Below are 19,606 nucleotides of genomic sequence, written 5' to 3'. Positions count from 1 at the left end.
AGAAAGATTGTAATCATATAGAATAATATTTCTGAACAAAAATGGAATTAAATTGTGAAGTAACAACAAAAAAATCTGTAAAATTCCCTCCAATTCTTAGAAATTTGACAACAAACTTCTAAATAATCTGTAGGTCTAAGAAGAAATCTCAAGTTCAGCTGAAATATTTTGAATGATTTTATTCAATGAAATGAAATGAAACATATCAATGAATAAAATTGATAGTACAACATATCAAAATTTGGGGGGTACAATTACAGGATTGCCTAGAGGGATTTCTCATTTTTTAATTTTTTAAATTTTTTTTAGTTTTTTTGTTTTAATTGCTAATAGAAAAGAAGAAATGTCTGAAACCAATGATCTAAGCTTCTACTTTAAGAAGATAAAAAGAGCAATTTAAACCCAAACTAAGAAGCAGGAAAATAATAATAATGGGAGCAGAAATCAATGAAATAGAAAATACAAAAACAACAGAAGAAAATCAATGAGACCAAAATCTGGTTTCTTGCAAAGATTAATAAAATTATAAACTTCTCACCAGACTAATAAAGGAAAATAAAAGAGAGAGTGGTATACAGATTACCGATGTCAGAAATGGAAAAAAGGGCCATCACTATAGATACTATAAACATCAAAAGTGTAATAAGAGAATATTATGCAAAATTTTATGCCAATAAATTCAGCAACCTGGATGAGATGAAAAAATTTCATGAAATGCACTAATTATCAAAACTGAAAAAAAGAAGAAATAGATAATCTGAGTAGTCCTTTATGTATTTTAAAAATTGAAGTTGTAATTTTAAAACTTTCAAGAAAGAAAACTCAGGAGCAGTTTGCTTCACTGGTGAATTTATCAATATTAAAGGGGGGAAAATCAATCCTACAAAATTTCTTTCAGCAAAAATAAAAGATAGGACAACTTTGCAACTTCTTTCATGGGGCCAGCATTACTCTGACATGAAAACTAAACAATAGCAGTACAAAAAAAATTTTTTTTAACTATGTTCTTCATTAAATCTAGACAAAATAATTTGAAGATATTATAAAATTGAATTCAGAAATTTAGGAAAAGGATAACACACAATGACCAAGTAGTGTTTATCCCAGGAATGAAAGATTGGTGTTACACTTGAAAAGGAATCAGTGTGATTTTCTATATTAACAGAATAAAACAAGACAATGCATATGATGATTTTAATAGATGTCAAAAAAGCATACAACAAAATTCAAACCTTTTTAGTAGATAAACTCTCAGCAAAGTAGAAATAGAAGGAAAATATCTAAAACTGATAACAGGCATCTATATTAAAACTGTAATTAGTGTTATACTCACTGATTAAAAAAAAATAAAGAACCTGTAAACTTATTGTCTGAGATCAGAAACAAAACAAAACAAAAATCTGTTTTCCCCATTTATATTCAGCATTTCAGGCACAGTCCTAGCTGGTGTAATACAGAAGAAAAAAGAAATGGAGCATTGGCTGCTAGGGGGATGGGGTAGTAAAAGGGTGAGTTTTTGTGTATTTGTTAGTTTTTAAGAGTGGAGAAATAATCACCATGTTTATATGCTTATGGGAATGATCCAGGAGAGAGGGAAAGATGATCACGCAAAAGCAAGAGGCAATTACAGCAATGGCTTGCATAGGAGAGAAGAAACGGAATGTATAGGAGAAATGGAATGTATTGTATAGGAGAGAAGAACGCACAGTGGAACAGTTGGTCTTGAATAAAAAAGGACCTGGTCATCTGGAAGGCAGAGCAGGTGCACAGCGATATAGGTATGTGGATCAATTTGTTCTTGGAACCTGTGCATCTTTTCTTCTGGTTGCTTTCATTTCAAACTGAAATAAAGGCAATTTCATCAGCTAAGGGTGAGGAGAATTGGAAGCTTGAGAAAGTAATAGAAAAAAGTAGTAACCTCAGAGAGAAAAACAAGATGGGACATACAGCAGGATGACTGAACAGAAATTTTGACATATTTGAGAATTATGGTCATCAATTTTTAAAGAGACCAGTCAGTAAGATTATGTGCTTTTCTCTAATCACATGCAGCTGCTTAGGGCTCGAATTTATAAATGGAATATTGGATTTCAATAGGAAAGAAGTTTTTATGGCAATTACAGTGAACTGAGAGAGGGGCGAGGAAGAGGAGGGTATATGGAAGGGAGTAACTCTAATGCTAGAACAAGAAAATAAACTAGATAGTAATGGAATGAGAATCTGAGAAGAGTGACAGAAAGCGAGAAATTGGTACAGTTAGTTTATAGGGTGTACACGTGCGATCTGAAAGGTACACTGGAATACGTGAGGCAATGAGCTTGAAAAATAGAAGATATTTAGAGAATGAAAAGGTTGAAGTTAATATAATGAGTGGAGTAGAGTTAACAATAACAATAATGGCAGTGGTGTACTAGGAAATTTTTAACAACTGGCTCTTTGAAAAAGATAAATACAGGCATGTGTACACATGGACATAAGTTTATTATAAATTTTACTAATATAAAAGATGTGTAGTACACAGTTACCAAATAATAACATATTGTACACTATTATTTGTTTTAAATTCCTTAGATAATTGATTTTTAGAGGGCTTTTGCTGATTTTTGCCTAACTCTTGTATCCTGTGATTGCAATTGACAAAAATGTATAGTTCTGACATGAATTTCTATTGTTGTTTTTGTTTACATTAATGTGCATTGTGGAAATGAAGTAACAAAGATGTATGTTGGAACTTTACTCATTAATCAATGATGTAAGCAACTTCATTACTGAATCAGATAAGGGTTTTTGAATACTGAAAGAATATTTCCTTAGTTTTTGTATTATTCACAGTGCAAGTAGTTCAGACACACACATTCTAAAGTTTAAGCTGCATTATTAACATTTGCTCTATCCCTTTTTACATGCAGGAAATCATCAAACAACAATTCAAGCGTGGATTTGCAGAGCTTGCCAAATTCTGTTGTGTTAATACTCTCGTTATGGCTAATTTTAAGTTACCAACATGGTCTTAGAGAATGCAGTGTTTGGGAAGAGATGTCGGAAAGAGATGCCCACCATTAATAGTATTTCCACTATGTGGACATATATATGTGGACATACAATAGACATAAATATACTCAAAAGCATAGGTAATAGTAAAATGATGCAGAGGTAGAGAGTTTTTATTACTTTTGAAAATCTATTGCCCTTGTTTTTAATGTAACATAATTGTAAGTTTACATAATTAAAATTTAGATAATGGCTTTTTTAGCGATCAGCTTGCAAAAACTCTAAAAATTTAACAATCAACTATTGCAAGCTGGTTTGAGCCAGCTCCCACAACACCCACATGGTGGGGATATACCTTAGATTGGATCACTCAGGTGTGGTAGAGGAAGCTAATTGAGATAGTCAAGAAACTGATAACCTGAGAAATTGAATAGTTTGGTGATAACTGAAGCAAAGAAGAATCAAACGTTATACAGGGTCATCACATGAGTTTCAAAAGTGCTAGTGAAGAACACTGGTCAGAGTAGCAATCAGGAGTGAGCATAACACCTCTCCCCGTCCATTCTCAGTTGCACTGAAGATATGCGAGAAAAAGAGCCATCATGTTTAAAACTAAAGGGGAAAAGTGGCATCAGGAGACAACCTGGTTTCAATTAGAGCCAGAAGGGATGAGGAACACTTGGAGAAGATGTTTAAGATACAGGGCATATGGCTAATTACTAACCATGAGTTCCAGAGAGCACAGGGAAGATCTGAGAGACTAAGGCACTGTGGGGGACTTAATCAGAGCCACAACGGCATGAAGTTCTGAGTGATGTGGGATGACATGGAGGAGGAGAGTCCTGAGTTTCTTTTACAAGTTAATTTAAATAAGCATGAAGGACCAAACGGAATTAGCCTGGGAAATCTCTTGAGTAGACCTAAATAATTAGTTCTAATTATAATTTCCTTCTTGGGACCTCTCAGGTGCTGAAACGAGCCAAGTAGTTTTATGCCTGTGGGCCTTTGCACAAGCTGTCCTTTCCACTAAGAAGGATCGTCCCACGTCCTTCTCATTTACAGTCTCAGAAAGGTCATTTCTCATCACTGTTTCTAGGGTAGCCTTTTCACCATTATTCTCTGACTGAGCTTAGTGTTTATTTTCTTCAGAATAATTACCAAAGGTAATTACTGGTTTGCATATTAACCTGTTTTTGTCTGTCCCACTAAAATAGAAGCTCCAGAATGGCAGAAAAACTGCATCTCTTTGGTTCATTAATCTACTGCCAGCATTTTGCACAGTTCATGCATAGTGCATAAGAGATGCTCAAAAATACTTATTTAATGAGTTAGTAAATTAAAAAATGAAATGATTACCATCAAGTTTTTGGCTTTGTGACTGGATAAATAAGCCAAAAGCATTACGGAAGGACAGGTATGCTATGGGGGAAAAAAAGAGGAGTATGCAGAGGTCTAACATCTAGATTGGGAATAAGGACCTAGAATTTAAAAGACAGATCTAAAAAGTAAACTCATATATCAGGGTCACCAACCTATTTGACACAGTTAAAGTTGTGGGAAAAATGAGGAAATAAGAGGATGTTATAATAAAGAAATAGGAAGCTAAGGAACTCAGAATCAGGAAATAAATTGATGAGAAAATTAAAAGTAATGAGAGAGGTAGAAATAGAACCAGAGCCAAAGAATTATATTGTTTCAGGAAGAAAGAAGTACCAGATGTAGTCAGATGGGAGTAGGAGAGATCTGAAAAATGCTCATTGGATTTTACAATTTAGCAGTTGTTAGTGACATGAGAGAGAGTAGTTTAATGGTGTTGTGGGAGCAGAAGCCTGATTTTAGAGAGTCATGCAATAAACAGGTCAGAAAGTAAAAGGGTAAATAAAACCACTCTTTCAAGGTGATTGATTATACAGTAAATAAAATCAAGGTAGCAAGAAGAAAGGTACTCAAGGACAAAAAGACTTTTTCTTCTTAGTTTTTAGATGCAATAGATTTGCAAATGTTTATCAGCTAAAGGAAAGTGTCACTGTAGAGGAAAGCATTAGAAATGTAAAGGAAATGAGGGATAATTAAAGGATTACTTATCTTAGACCTCAAGAAAAGAGGTGAATGAGTATTCACGAATACTTGCATACAGCATACATGAGGGGCCATTAGATATTAGGTAGGAGACAAATGTACCTCTTATTTCCGGAGGACTCATTGGTGCACAGAATGTTATTTTTTTAAGTTTATTTATTATTATTATGTTTTTACATTCTAAGATGCTGTTGCAGAGCAGTTGGGTGGGAGGGGAGAAGGGAAGAAGGAAGGAAACAGGGTGGAAGAAGGAGGAAGGGGGGGGCATGGCTGAGGCCTGTGACACCCCCTTCATTCCTGCAGGGTGGACCAGGGGGCTTCAGGCAGTGGCTTGGTTGTTGCTGGGCTGAATGCAGATGTTAGTGGGGGTGTGGCTGAAGCCCTCGGCCCCCCACTGCCCCAGCTTGGGAGCCTGGGGTGGTTCCGGCAGCATTGTGGAGGTTGTTGCTGGGCTGGTTGTAGCCAAGGCCCTCAGCCCCCCACTACTCCAGCTCAGGAGCCCAGGGCACTTCCTGCAGTGGCTCAGTGGTGCACAGAATTTTAAAAGAATGATAAATGATTAAAGCAGTTTATATCAAAAAGAGAAAAAGACTTAGAAATCACAAGCAAACTCATGCCTCAAAACCACTGAAGTTGGAGATCATTTACCTGTAATGACACAAAGTGGCACAAAAGTTCATCCAGTACCTATACTATATTCTCTCTCTTTCAGCTCCCTACATAAAAGGAAGTACAAAGAGATGAAAGGGTTAATCTTGGGTTGGAATTCTGTAAGGCAGATGCAGAAGAATAACTTAAAGAAGAAGAATTAAAGGATGCTGCTTTTACGAAGATGGAAAGAGGGCTAGCAGTGTAATTTGATAGAATTTCTCAAAAATAAAGAATTAAAGAGAGATCACAAAACAAGCAAATTTGAGAAAGGGATAAAGGCCAATTTCAAATTTATTAATATTAAAATGTCTATTATACATTCAAGTCAAATACTTAGTTTCATACAAGTCTGACATAAGGGGACAAATAGGGACTAGGGATATAAATTTGGGATTTATCAGCATTAAATAGTATTTGAATGAATGAGAATAATGTGATCATCTAGGGAGGGAAAAAATACAGAGAAGAAAAGAGAACCAAAGACTGAACCCTGGGGCCCTGGAGCACCAAGATGATGAAGAGATGAGAAAAAAAGACTAAGAAGAAGTGGCAGATGGAATTCTAGGAAGGCCTCCAGGATTCCTGCCCCCTGGTGCACAAATCCTAAACAATCCTCTCCTTGGACTGTAGATGGGACTTGTGAATATGATTGGACTTTACTCCCATGATTAGGTTACATCATACGGCAAAGGTAAAGGGATTTGGAAGATGTAATTAAGATTCCTAATCAGTAGACTCAGAGTTAATGAAAAAGATATTATCCTGTGTGGGACTGACCTAATCAAGCAGGTTCTTTAAAAGGAAGTCCAAGGCATCTCTGCAGGAAGATATTTGAGGACAGAGTCAAAGCATGAAATATTCTCCTGTTGGCCTTGAAGAATTCAACAGCCATGTTTTGAGAAGGTTTTGAGAGAGCCACATAGAAAGGACCTGAAAATAACTGTAGGAGTGGGAGCAACCCAAAGCTAATATCTAGAAAAAGAACAGGGACCTCAGTTATAAAGCTGCAAGGAATGAGTTCAGACAACAATATGAATAAGCTTGGAAGTGGATTACTCCCCAGTCAGACTTCCAGATGAAAATGTACCCCAGCCAACTTGGATTACAGCCTTGTGAGGCCCTGAGCTAGATTTCTGACCTATAGAAACTGAAAGATAATACGTGAGTGTTAGTTTAAGCCACAAAATTTGTGGTAACTTGTTACAAAGCAATGGGGAAATAATACATGGAATAATCAGGGACAATTATGAGTAAGAGTTGATCTGGAAGCCAAATGATTAAAGAGGAAAGAATAATTGACTGTGTCACCTGCTATTGACAAATGCAGTACAATGAGACCTGTGTATTGATTATTGGACTTACTAAAGGGAGAAATTATGGGATTACAGTATTATTCAAGAGGAGATTTGCAGAAGCAGCACAGAGGTAAAGCTCATGGGAGACAAAGCATGAAGGGTTACCAAGTTAATAAATGAATAAAATTTAACTTTTCCATTTGTGGCATTTCTGACCAAATGTAAATTTGGTACTTCATGCTGCCTGCTTGGCTTCCAAAGGATTGTCTCATCTTTGATCCCATATAAATTATGAATAATTAAAAGGACCCTCTTGTCCTTACTGCATTTCCAAAATATCACAAAAATGATGAGTCATCTGGCCAATGACATTTCCACAAAAATAACATTTTCATAATAGTTAAAACTTTGTGTGTTTTACAAATTCTCCTCAATGCTTGCACACACACACACACACACACACACAACTAATTTTTTTCTATCTTGATCAACTTTAATTATTTTGCACAGATAGCACCAAAAAACAACTTCTTGAAGTGGAAAAAAAATCTTCAAATGAAGGACTAATGCATTATTTTTATATGCTATATTCAATTAGCAGAACATTTAGTACAAACAAGTTTCACTAACAGACACACAAAAACAAGAGCGTAAGGTAAAGCAGATTCAATGCAAAGACAAACTGTGTCAATGTAGCTCAAGAAATGTGTCACTCTGTCGTTACTAACTGGGCTGATGATCCTCATGTGTTTTTTTCTAAAGTAAGAATAGTTTATTGTCAAGCTTAGGAAATAATGCAAAGGAAAGCTAACAACTCTTACTATTCCTTAGTTGATGTTTGTGAAGATTGGTGAAAATGTAGAGTTACTGACTTCATCCTGTAATAATCATTCCTTAAACAGTATTTCAGAATGTCACTACAACTCTAGGAAGAGAGAGCAAGATCAAGTTTAATGCTCTGTATACCCATTTGTATAGCACTAGTGGTAACAATTTCTGCTAATGTCCCTACATTTATAGAGAAGTCATTTGAGCCTTCAGCACTGCTGGAATGGTTTTTTAGTTACACAAGCCATCCCAGTGAAGTCTGGAATGGATATGTGTAATGTGAATCTACCCTGGAAGAGCAAAGAGTGTCTCCACAGGAGTCTGGTGTTTAATCTAAAAAGAGAAGCAAATGGTATCTCCATTCTGAGAACTGTTTCTCACATCAGATTGTGTTCTCTAGAAAATAATGAAAGACATTCTGGAGAATCTATTCGTGTGAATCAGTGATGCATATGCTTTATCTTCTCTTCATAAAAGAAGTAAACGACACTCTTTTATGTGTTTCCAGGCTATTGAGAGAAGACCCCAGTGGAGAGGTGTTCATGCTAAAGTGAATATCCCCGTTCTCTTAGTCAGCAATCTACTATTGGAAGAGGAAGTTTGTGCTAGTAGCACAATAAATACATTTCAGTAGAGGTTATATAAAATAAATTCTTTCCCTTCATTTATTTTTTGAATGACTGTCATGGCACCTTGGGGGGGACATCACACACTTTCTTGGTGCTGTTGGCTGGTACAAAGAGAAGGTGCTGGCATGTGTTAACTTATCACTGTAGTGGACAGAAAAATACTTTCTTTTCACTGCTTAAATGCTAATTCTAGAATATAAGTTTTCACAATATGTAAGATGATATAATAATAGTATTTGGATTTTTATACAGTAAATTACGTCAATGACATGTGAAAGATTTAGAAAAAAAATATTTGTCACAGAAGAAACATCTATAGATGTATGGGCATCTGAATCAGTCAAGATTCTACCAAAGATTAGATAGATAGATAGATAGATAGATAGATAGATAGATAGATAGATAGATAGATAGATAGATAGATAGACAGATAGATAGGCAGATAGATAGATAGATAGACAGATAGATAGATAGAAAGACAGATAGATAGATAAATGATAGAGATAGAAAAAGGGACAAAAAGGGGGAGGGAAAGGGAGGGAGGAAGAAGAGGTGGGAGAGAGAGAGAGATTTCAAGGAACTGGCTTACACGACTGTGGAACTGGCAAGTTCTAAGCACACAGGGCAAGTTGGCAGATTGGAAACTCCCCAATATGGGTTGACACTGTCCTCCACACTCAGGGTTTCTTCTTCCTCAGGAAAACCTCAGTTTTGCTATTAAGGCCTTTCAAATGATTGGACGAGGCCCATCCAGACTAGCAGGATAATCTTCTTTGCTAAAAATCAATTGATGGTAGATGTTAGCCACATATACAAAATACCTTCACAACAACACATATTAGTATTTCGTTGAATAACTGGGTACTATAGCCTAACTAATAACGTATAAAAGTGACCATCATAACGTCTATGACTTGAAAGGCACTGTGCTAGTCTACTGTGAGTAAGCCCACCAGGGGCTTTCAATCTAATGGAGAGAATTAGGCTTATGATAGGACAGAATAAAATGTGTTGTAAAAATAGAGAAGAGTCTGTCATTTAAATTCAGATGGAAATATGCTGCATATTATAAAGCTATTGTATGCATAGTACAAAATAACCTAAAGAGGAAAGAGTTCTAAATGGAACCTATTATATACTCAATTAGTACATGATGTAAGAAGAATCATCGATCAATCCAAAAAGGATAGATTATTGAGGAAATTGTGCTGGGAAAATTGGATACTTGGGAAAAAATAAAGTTTGACTCTATACCTCAAAATTTATTTGAATAGTTTTGAAAAGTTAAATGAGGAATTTTTTTTAATTAAATTTTTTTTACATTCTAGGATGCTGTTGCAGAGCACTTGGGAGGGGGAGAGGGGAGGGGGAAGGGGAAGGAAATGTGACGAGAGAAGGAGGAAGGAGGATGGGTGGGATTGAGGCCTGTGGACCCCCCTCATTCCCACAGTGGAGACCAAGGGGCTTCCAGTGGTGGCTTGGTCATTGCTGGGCTGGGTGCAGATGTCAAGGAGGTGTGGCAAAAGCCCTCGCCTCCCACCACCCCAGCTCGGGAACCTGTGGCCCTTCTTGCTGCAACTCAATAGTCATCGCTGGGCTGGTTGCTCCTGTTGGGGTGCTGTGACCAAGGCCCAAGGCCCCACACCACCCTGGCTCAGGAGAGCCCATGGCACGTCCTGCAGTGGCTCAGTGGTCATTGCTAGGGTGGTTGTGCATGTTGGGGGTGTGGCCAAGGCACTCAGCCCCCACCTTCAGGATTGGTTGCAGGTGTCACGGGGCATAGTTGAGGCCCCTGGCCCTCCCCCCTTCTCTGGCTTGGCAGCCCAGGGGACTTTCGGTCCTTCTTGGTGTTGTAGGTGTTCTTTGGTGAAATGACCTTTACTAGATAATATCAAACTTTGTCTCTGGTTGTGGGTACTTTGCTTTTTCTTTCATTTCTGTATTGGATTCTTTGCTGTTCCCATCAGTCAAACTCTGCACTGGAACTAATTTGTTTTCCTTTGCTTACTTCTAAAATGGGGGAACTTCCTGTGGGGACCAGTACTTGAGCTCTACGGTCAAGCTAAATTGCTGAGTTGCTGCTGATTCCCTGGGGAAGTCTTTTGTGCAGCTCAGGTTTTAATGGTTGACTTTATAGGTACTTCCAGCTCTCGAGAGATTCGGTGCACCTGGGTTGTGTAGAAACACTGGTCTGGGCCTGGGTCTTTTCATCAAACTGCACCCCATGCAATTCTGCATTCCTGACCAGTCTCCTCTGAGTGGTCCTATGCTGATTGAGGGGCAGATCAGCTGTCCTTGCTGTGCCCCAGTGTTCCCCCAGTGGGCCTGTCTCCCCACTGCCTGTGCTCCAAACACTTCTCATAGGACAGGCCATGTTCCAGTCCCTTGTGATGACTCACCAGACTCTGAGTGGCTCCTTTTTTTCTGTTGTTGTGGCTCCTTGGTCCTATGTGGGTCCATGGGAACCCTATTAGTGGTCTTGCTGGCCTGGGTGCCACCAAGACCCTCTTCTCCCCTGCCACCTCCAAGCAACTTCATCTGAAGGGCTCAGCTGTGGCTTTTGTGGGCTCCTGCTCTGGGAGCTCAGCAGGTCCAGCCTGGAAGCAGCCAGGATTTGAAATGGTCAGAGCAGTATTTTCTTTCTCTCTTCTAAGAAAACTTTCTTAGAAGTTTTCTAAGCTTCTCCCACCTTCATGCACTCTGTAGGTCTCTCCTCCTCTCCCCCCTGAGCTCTAGCAGCCCCAGTTTGGCTGTCATTGCTTTTTTACAGTTGTAAATTGGTTTATTTGTGGGAGAGAGTGATGCTGGTGACTGTCTATTCTTGCCATCTTTACTGGGTCATTTAGCTCAGGCTGGGAGGTTCTGGTTTGAAGATTCTTTAGCCATCCATTGCTCTGCTTCTTCCTCCAACTTGAAGCAAGGATCACCTCAGGTTTGCTAATTCAGTGCCCTCTGTCAATCCAATCTTTGAAAGTGCAGCCCGAGCGTCTCCTTTCCCATGCTGGTGGCTCACACAGGCATCAGCTCCAGTGGGCATGAGACCTACCAAAGTTACTCCTTCACCAAGTGCTGGGAACCCCATGCTGATCCCTAGGGTCCACCCATGACACGGGGCTTCCTCTTTCATCCCAGCATTAATCTTCAGGGGCACAGAATCCAAGCCCCAAACCTGAGAAGCAGTGTCTGAGAGCTGCAGGGTTGGAAAGTTGCTGGGAGAAGACGGCTTAATTGTGGAAATTCTGAAAAAATGGTAGTATAGGCAAAGCATCTAACATTCTTGACTAAATCCCCATTGTAACACCAACTTCCCCCACCACAGATGCTCAAGAAAAACCACAAGTAGATAAAATAAGTAAAACCCCATACAAGCACTGAAAACTAGCAGAGTTGTTATGCATGCTCACCAATTTCGAAGAATTGTTGCTATACAGAGCCATGTGGGACTGGGATAAAAGAGGCAATTAGCCCAAGATGGCTAACCAGCAGATGCTCCCTACTCAATTCCATATACCAGGAAACCCTAATAGAAGATTCCAAGAACTTCTATCTCAGAAAGTTGGGAGCATGCAATGAAAAGGTGTTTACAATAAGCAAAGTGAAAATAACTGTGGTGTTATTTAAGGGCTTACTCCTTTCCTAGGTGGCTACAGCAAAGTATGGCAGACAAAAAGTCTGTTCTCAAGTAAAGTAAGAGACAAAACAAATTAATTAAAAAATGACTAATTAGATGCAGAGGAAATGTCAGAAAGTTGAAAAGAATATTTTATAAAATGCTAAAACATGAAATATATATATGTATAAGATGATTGAGTTTTCTAAGCAAAATGATTAAACAATAAACCAATAGGCATGAAAAGGAATTTAGGTTTTAAAAAATATTAATTCCAAGAATTGCACTGGGTCTAGACAGTTCGGAATACGAATATTTTTCCCAGAACTTAGAACTGTGAGAAAATCATGCCAATTCATTTTGCATGAAGTGTGTTCTTAAAACCAAAATCCAACAAAATGGGCAAAGTGGAAACACTTGTCAATTTCACTTAAGAACATAGATACAAAGTAATAAAACCAAATCAAATCTCACAATGTAGTAAAATAATAATTCCCAAGATAAATTCTAGTATTGCAAAGACAGTTCAATAATAAAAATACTATTAATATATTGATCATACTAATAAAGGATAAAAAGCATAGAATCATCTTAACAGATGCTGAAGAAGCATTAGTTATAATTCAACAGATATTCCTGATTATTTAGATGATGTACAATAAAACTGAAGTATGATACAAAGATATAGACATAACATGATACAAAGTATTGTTTTTAACAAACCACAAGAAAAGGCATATTGAAGCAGCATACTTTCAGGGACAAGACAAAGTTCCCATTATCAAAATCTTTATTTAATATTGCCTGGATTTTCTAGATAATTCTATAGACAGGATAGATACACATAAATAAAACTACTAATTTTGGAAGCAAAAGATAATATTGTCCTTATTGACATATGTATTTTTTTAACTAAAAACCAAGAGAATCAGCTGAAAATAAAAGTAATCAAATAAGTGTTCAATACAGTAAAGTGCTTGGTTACAAAGTAAATATTCAAAATCAATATACATAAATTCCTACATCTCAGCAACAGTTATTTGAAATATATAATGAAAAAAGACCCTAATACAATAGAACAGAAATGCTAAATACCTAAAAATAAGATGAACAAGAATGCAAGAATTGTGCAGTATTCATGTGAATGAAAGTGTAAAATATCACTGAGGGACATAAAATATCTGAAAGGAAAGAAAGATATATAATGCTCCTATATAGGAAGAATCAAAATTGCAAAGAGGTCAATTATCTCCAAATTAATGTATAAATTAGGACAATTCTGAATGTAATCCTTAATAGAATGGTAAATATAAATATACTAATGAATACTATTAATATCGGAATGTAATCCTTAATAGAATGGTAAATATAAATATACTAATGAATACTATTAATTAATATGTTAGATAAAAATAAATATTTAAAAAAATTATTCAATATCCTTGGAAGGTATTTGAATAGCAAATACCAGGAGAGAGGGCTTGAAGGGAAAAGACAGAATCAAGATAGAGAAGGGACAGAAGCCTGCAGTTCCTTAGAATGTAACATGCCTCAGGAGTCCACCAAGAAACACATGAATAATGGAGGTAAAACAGAAACTCAGAAAACTAATAATTTTGATTTTTTATTAAATTGGTACGAAGGAAGGACTGTGTGTTATTAAACAGGAGCCAAGGAGAAGGCCAGGAGGCAGTGCTAAGAATGTGAAGAGATCTTGTGGGGGAGCCAAATGGGACACATATCAAATCAGTAAATGTCAGACCAAAATCCACCTAAGTCCCAAAGGACAGGAGACCCCTGTTGATATTTGAGTTACATAAATTTAATATATGATGTGGACACTCAAATCAGGGAAGAGTAAGGAAAAGATGAATTAACCAAAAATTGTTAATTGGGATGAGTGGTTAACAAATTAGTTAATAGTAGTGATAATTAATATGTTAGATCCCCAAGCAATGTACAAAATTAATTCCACAATAATTGAGAGTTTTTTAAGAAACCAAAAAAACCTAGAAGAAAGTATAGAGGAATATTTACATAATTTTAGCCATTCATTAAGCAGAGGCATATCAGAAATTACTGGTAAATTTGATTGAAAAATTATTAATATCATAAACCTAATCAGAAGATAACATATTAGGAAAATCTATGTATCCATTTTTATCTCTAGCACTTTTTTTATTGAAACATAATTGTTCATACATATTCATGGGGTACAGAGTTGTATATCAATACCTGTGTACAACATATGATAATCAAATCAGGATAGATAGCATATTCATCATCACAAAGTGTAGTCATTCTTTGTGTCAATTGACAAATTTCTTGCTAACCCTCTACTCTCCCCAGTTCCCACCTCTTAACCATGGTTCTGATGTCTCCTTTTGAAAGTTTAATGTGTTATTCTGATTGTTGGAATATTACTCAGCCATAAAAAAAGAATGAAATTCTGCCTTTCACAGCGGCATGGATGAATTTGGAGAAAACTATGTTAAGTGAAATAAGCCAGACACAGGAAGAGAAATATGGCATGTTCTACTCATAAGTGGGAGCTAAAGAAATAAATAAATAGAAAGAAAAAGATTGCTAGAAAAAGAATAATCTAGCAATCTTTTTCTTTTAAATTATTGATATCAAGGGTTATTTATATAGCAAGAACATTAACTGTTTTTTATAAAAAGTGTTTCAAAAAACAAACAGTTAACTCCCAAGAAAGAAGCCATAAATGAACATATCTTTATTCTACTGGCTCAAATTGTAATATTTAAATGCAGAGAATGATAAAGGATGTGCACAAAGGAGTAGTTATAGGGATTCAAAATGCAAGATTTGACAAAAAGTTGGAAACAAACCAAATTGTCTACTAAGAGAGAATTAGTTACAGGAAATGTGGTAATAGAAAACTCAATAATAAAATTCTAGACATCTATTAAAGTTATTGAAGAATATTCAATTAATGAAACATTCTTCCCAGTATATTAACTGGAAAAAGCAGATTATCCTACCAGGTCTGAATTTTACTTTTAAATGCATGAAGATGAAATATTGATAGACATTCCCTACATGGTAACAAGAATATCTATAAAAAATGATATTCAAAATTTTTTTAGCCTTTTATTTTTCTATATATTATCTAATGAACATATATTAATTATGCAAATAATTATGTACAAATCACCTAATTATGTAGTAGAAAGAGGAAATAAGTTTTTTCTTAAAACAACCTTTCTAATTTTTTAATTTTTCTCTTAATTTTGTGCAATTAACATGTATTATGTGAAGAGAAAAGAAATTATTAGAAAGTACTTTGCAAAAATGTGCATAGGAACTTTAAAGAAAACTAACAAATTGAGTATCATAGCTTCTTCCTAGAGAGCTTACCTTATTGTGTAAAGATATGTGGACCATAAAGAGCCACATCCAGATGTGTGGTGAAATTGCATATAGTTCAGAGAGCTCTAAACAAAAAGACAGTCATTTCCCCCCCACACACATGCACACATCTACACACCTACATGCACCAAAATGCAATCATGGAGCAAGGACATGTGGTATTTCTCTTCCTGTGCCTGTCTTATTTCACTTATAATTTTTTCCAAGCTCATCCATGTTGCTGCAAATGGCAGAATTTCATTTTTTTTTATGGCTGAGTAGTATTCCATTTTGTATATATACCACATTTTCTTTATCCAGTTGTCCAACGATGGACATTTGGGTTCGTTCCAGATCTTGGCTATTGTAAATAGAGCTTCAGTAAACAGGGGAGTGCAGGCATCCCTTCAACATGATGATTTCCATTCCTTTGGGTAGATACTAAGAAAGAGGAGGGGGGTAGGGAGGGAGGGAGGGAGGGAGGGAGGGAGGGAGGGAGGAAAGGGAAGAGAAAGGGAAGAGGAAGGGAAGGGAAGGGAAGGGACGCCACAATAAAACATTGAACTTTCAGAAGGAGAGAACAGATTTATAGTTACTAGAGGTGGGAAAGGGGGAGGGGGAGAGGGGTTAGACTAATTGGATAAGGGACACAAAGAATAATAATGATTTGTAATGAAGAACAGGCTGCTAATATTGATTTGTTCATCACAGGCTATTCACCGATACTGACAGTCAACTCTGTACCCCATAAATATGTATAATCAATTATGTTTCAATTTTAAAAAACAAATTTAAAAAAATAATAATAAATAAATAATGCAATTTTGGAGTAGGAACAAGATAACTGTGACAAGAGCTCTTTGTCTTGGAGTTAGAATATACTCGCTGGTCAGCCCCTCTGGTAGTTCCAGCTTCTGTTCTCTGAAAGTAACCCCTTTTCTGTTCTCTTTTGTGTTCCTGTGCTTTGCTGTCCAAGGCATTCTTCTTTGTCTATTTTTCTCAATGGCCACACATGCAGTGGACTTTGAAGTCACTTCTTGGTGACTGCTTTCTGCTAATGTGGGTTTGAGGCCCAGTCATGGCTAAAACCAGACTTCTCATTTCTTTGATGCGAACCCCTCAAAAACTTCTGATCTATTTGCTTCTATTTGGTTACACATTCAAATTACCACAGCCAAAGTTTTCAATAAGGATAATTTTTAAACCTGAAAACTTGATTTTTTATTTACTGACCTCTATGTTCTGATTACCTTTACCCCTTTCAACTTAAATGTGATGATTTTGACACGTTATTAACAACAAGGGGAAAACAACTCCCCTAAGATAACCTTGTTTATTTGTTTCTAGATAGTGTCTGTGGTCTTTCAATGAATGACATAGGGAAGATGCTTGTGAAGAGTTTGTGAAGAATCTTATCTCCAGCTGCACCTATTCAGAGCCATCTCATACAAAGGCTTCATTCTGGAGTATGAAGCAGTTGGCTTTTTCAACACTGGTTTTTAAAATTCAGATGCTCCATTATTTAGATTTCACTCTGTAGACAATCTTTTCAACTCAGGGAGCAAATTGGCAATGTTACAGCCCAATTTCATCTTACTAGTAGGACGGTGCTGTAAATGGTAAAAATACCCAATACACATCAAATTTTTGCATTTTTTTCTACCATGAACTCCGTAGGCACACAAATTGACTTCCAAGGTATCACAGACAATGAATTTACCACACATTTTGGTATGACATGACAAGGGTCACCAGCAGTCAAGCCCACAATATCTGTGCCCTTGCTATTGTCACCTGACCATTGAGTTGATGCATCAAGTTTTAAGTTCTGTTAAGGTGGTTGGTCCTATTTCCAGTTATTGTAGTAAGTCTAGTACTAATTCAAATACTGCTTTGGATGCTCTAAGAGAATCTTAAAAGTAACAATGTTTACCTTAACAAAATAGATCTGTCACAACAAGCTTAAGAAAGTATGTTGACTCTCTTCTGCTAAACCTTCAGGGACACAACTTCTATCATGTGGCCTTTTGAGCTTCAAGAGCAGCTTTCGTCTCATGATCCAAGACAGCTGCTCTAATTTCCACACAGGAAAAGGAGGACAAGGCCATGTTATTCCCCTTTAAAGCACAACACAGAATGTCACAGTTCAATTTCATTCAGATATCATTGGCCACAGTTTAGTCACATGACCATACCTAGCTGCAAAGGAATCTGAGAAAGATAATCCTTAGCTGCAACTCATCGAAAAGTCAATTATTTGTTTAAAGCAGTGAATAAATATAGAGAGAAAACTAGCAGTTTGTATCACCTATATAATGTGCATATATAATAAAAAATAACGAATGCCCCATAAGAAAAATTGGCAGACATGAACAAAAAATTCTAGAAGGAAGAAAGAAAAGTCATCAAAAAGCATTTTAAAATTAAACCTACTGAGTGATCCAAGGAACTCAAACTGAAACAGTAACAATACATATATTTCTATCAAATTTAAAATATTCTTAAAAATTATAATACTTGCTGTCATCAGGATTTCACTGAGATATACATTCCCACAAGCTGTTGGTATAAGTGTAAACTGGAATAAACTGTAGAAGCATATTAACATATCTAGTCCTTTTGCTGCAGTGATTCCATTTCTAGAAACCTACATCAAGGTAACAATGATAAATGAAATAAAATATTTTTGTAAGAGAATGTTCACTGCAATTATTTACAATAGTAAGAATTTAAAAATCCAAATAATCAACAAAAGAGAAATTATGGAAATAATTATGATAGCGACACTTCCTGGAATTCTAATTAGCAGTTAAAATTCATGCTTATGGAGACTATTTGACAAACTTTTCTAGATCACTACTTAAATAAAAATAAAACTAGGATATGACATTCATTTTTACAATGGGGTCCAGATTGAGAGTTGCATTAAATTTTGCATGAAAATACTTCAAAATGTTAACAGTATTTATCCCAGAGTGATAAACTTATAAAGCAAATTGTATATTTTCTTTATAACAGGTTTTACATTTCCATGTTATCTATAATATATATGTTTTACTTTAATAAATCAGAAAATCAGTGACATTATATCCAAAATTATTTAGATTAAAATTACTTTTTTAAAAAAAAACCAAAACTTTAAAACTCAGCAGGTGGTCAGGAAATAGTCTTCATTTTCTCAGTTCCTAACTGACCTCTAATAGCTGCTTGCTTGTTAATTCTTTGTCTAATTTCTCATTTTTTACTAAAAAACTTTTTAATTCAATACCGTGATAAACATTTCAAAAATAAGTATTTAAAGAAAATGCCCTTATTCATTCTAAACTTACTTTGGTTAATGCGTTTGATTATTCAGTCCAAAACCCTGCCAACATGCATATTTGTCATAATCATCATCTTTTCTTTTAGCTCAAATAGCAGAAATTAATATTTTTACATTTATACTGGTTTTTCGTGGAATGGGATTCATTCAATGGATTGAACAAGTGGTCTCGAATTTTATTTTTACCAACTGAAATGATGGGGAAGAAAATTAAAGGCCAAAATGTTGTTTAAATGAATATGAAAAGTATATTTTAAGTAATCACAGAACAGCAACAGTTAACATTCACTGATTGTGCCAGCTACCCTCTTGAGTACTTAGCAGTCATTAGCCTGCTGTGTTCTCATGTCAATCCTCTGAGACAGGTCTATTACTAGGTTCATTTTATAGGTCAGGAATCTGAAGCACAGAGAGTTTATGTACCTTCCCAGCATTGCTCAACAGAAAGGGTTGGAGCTGGAACCCAATCCTAGTTGGTCAGTATAAATGCTGTCTTATCACATCAAGAACAACAATAGAATAGCCCATAAGTTGACATCATAAGCTTTCAACAACTCAGCCTTTGGTAACAAAAGGTAGTTGCATCTTCCTTTATTAGAGCTAAAGAAAATAGATTGCTTATATGTTGATACCATCAGAAAGAGCTTCTAGTTTTTATTTTTAGTGCATCGACTGTGCTATGTTTGATAACTTTGCAGAATCCAATAAAGGGAATGACAGAGGGAATATCAGATTCAGAACTGACATAGTTGGTCAGCAGCAAGAACAATAATAAAACCTTTTATCATCTTGAGTAGTAAGCACTACATAACATCAAGATATGCACTCA

Source organism: Cynocephalus volans, chromosome 13 (genome assembly GCF_027409185.1).
Source record: "Cynocephalus volans isolate mCynVol1 chromosome 13, mCynVol1.pri, whole genome shotgun sequence".
In the NCBI taxonomy this organism is placed as follows: Eukaryota; Metazoa; Chordata; class Mammalia; order Dermoptera; family Cynocephalidae; genus Cynocephalus; species Cynocephalus volans.
This window is presented reverse-complemented; position numbering follows the sequence as displayed.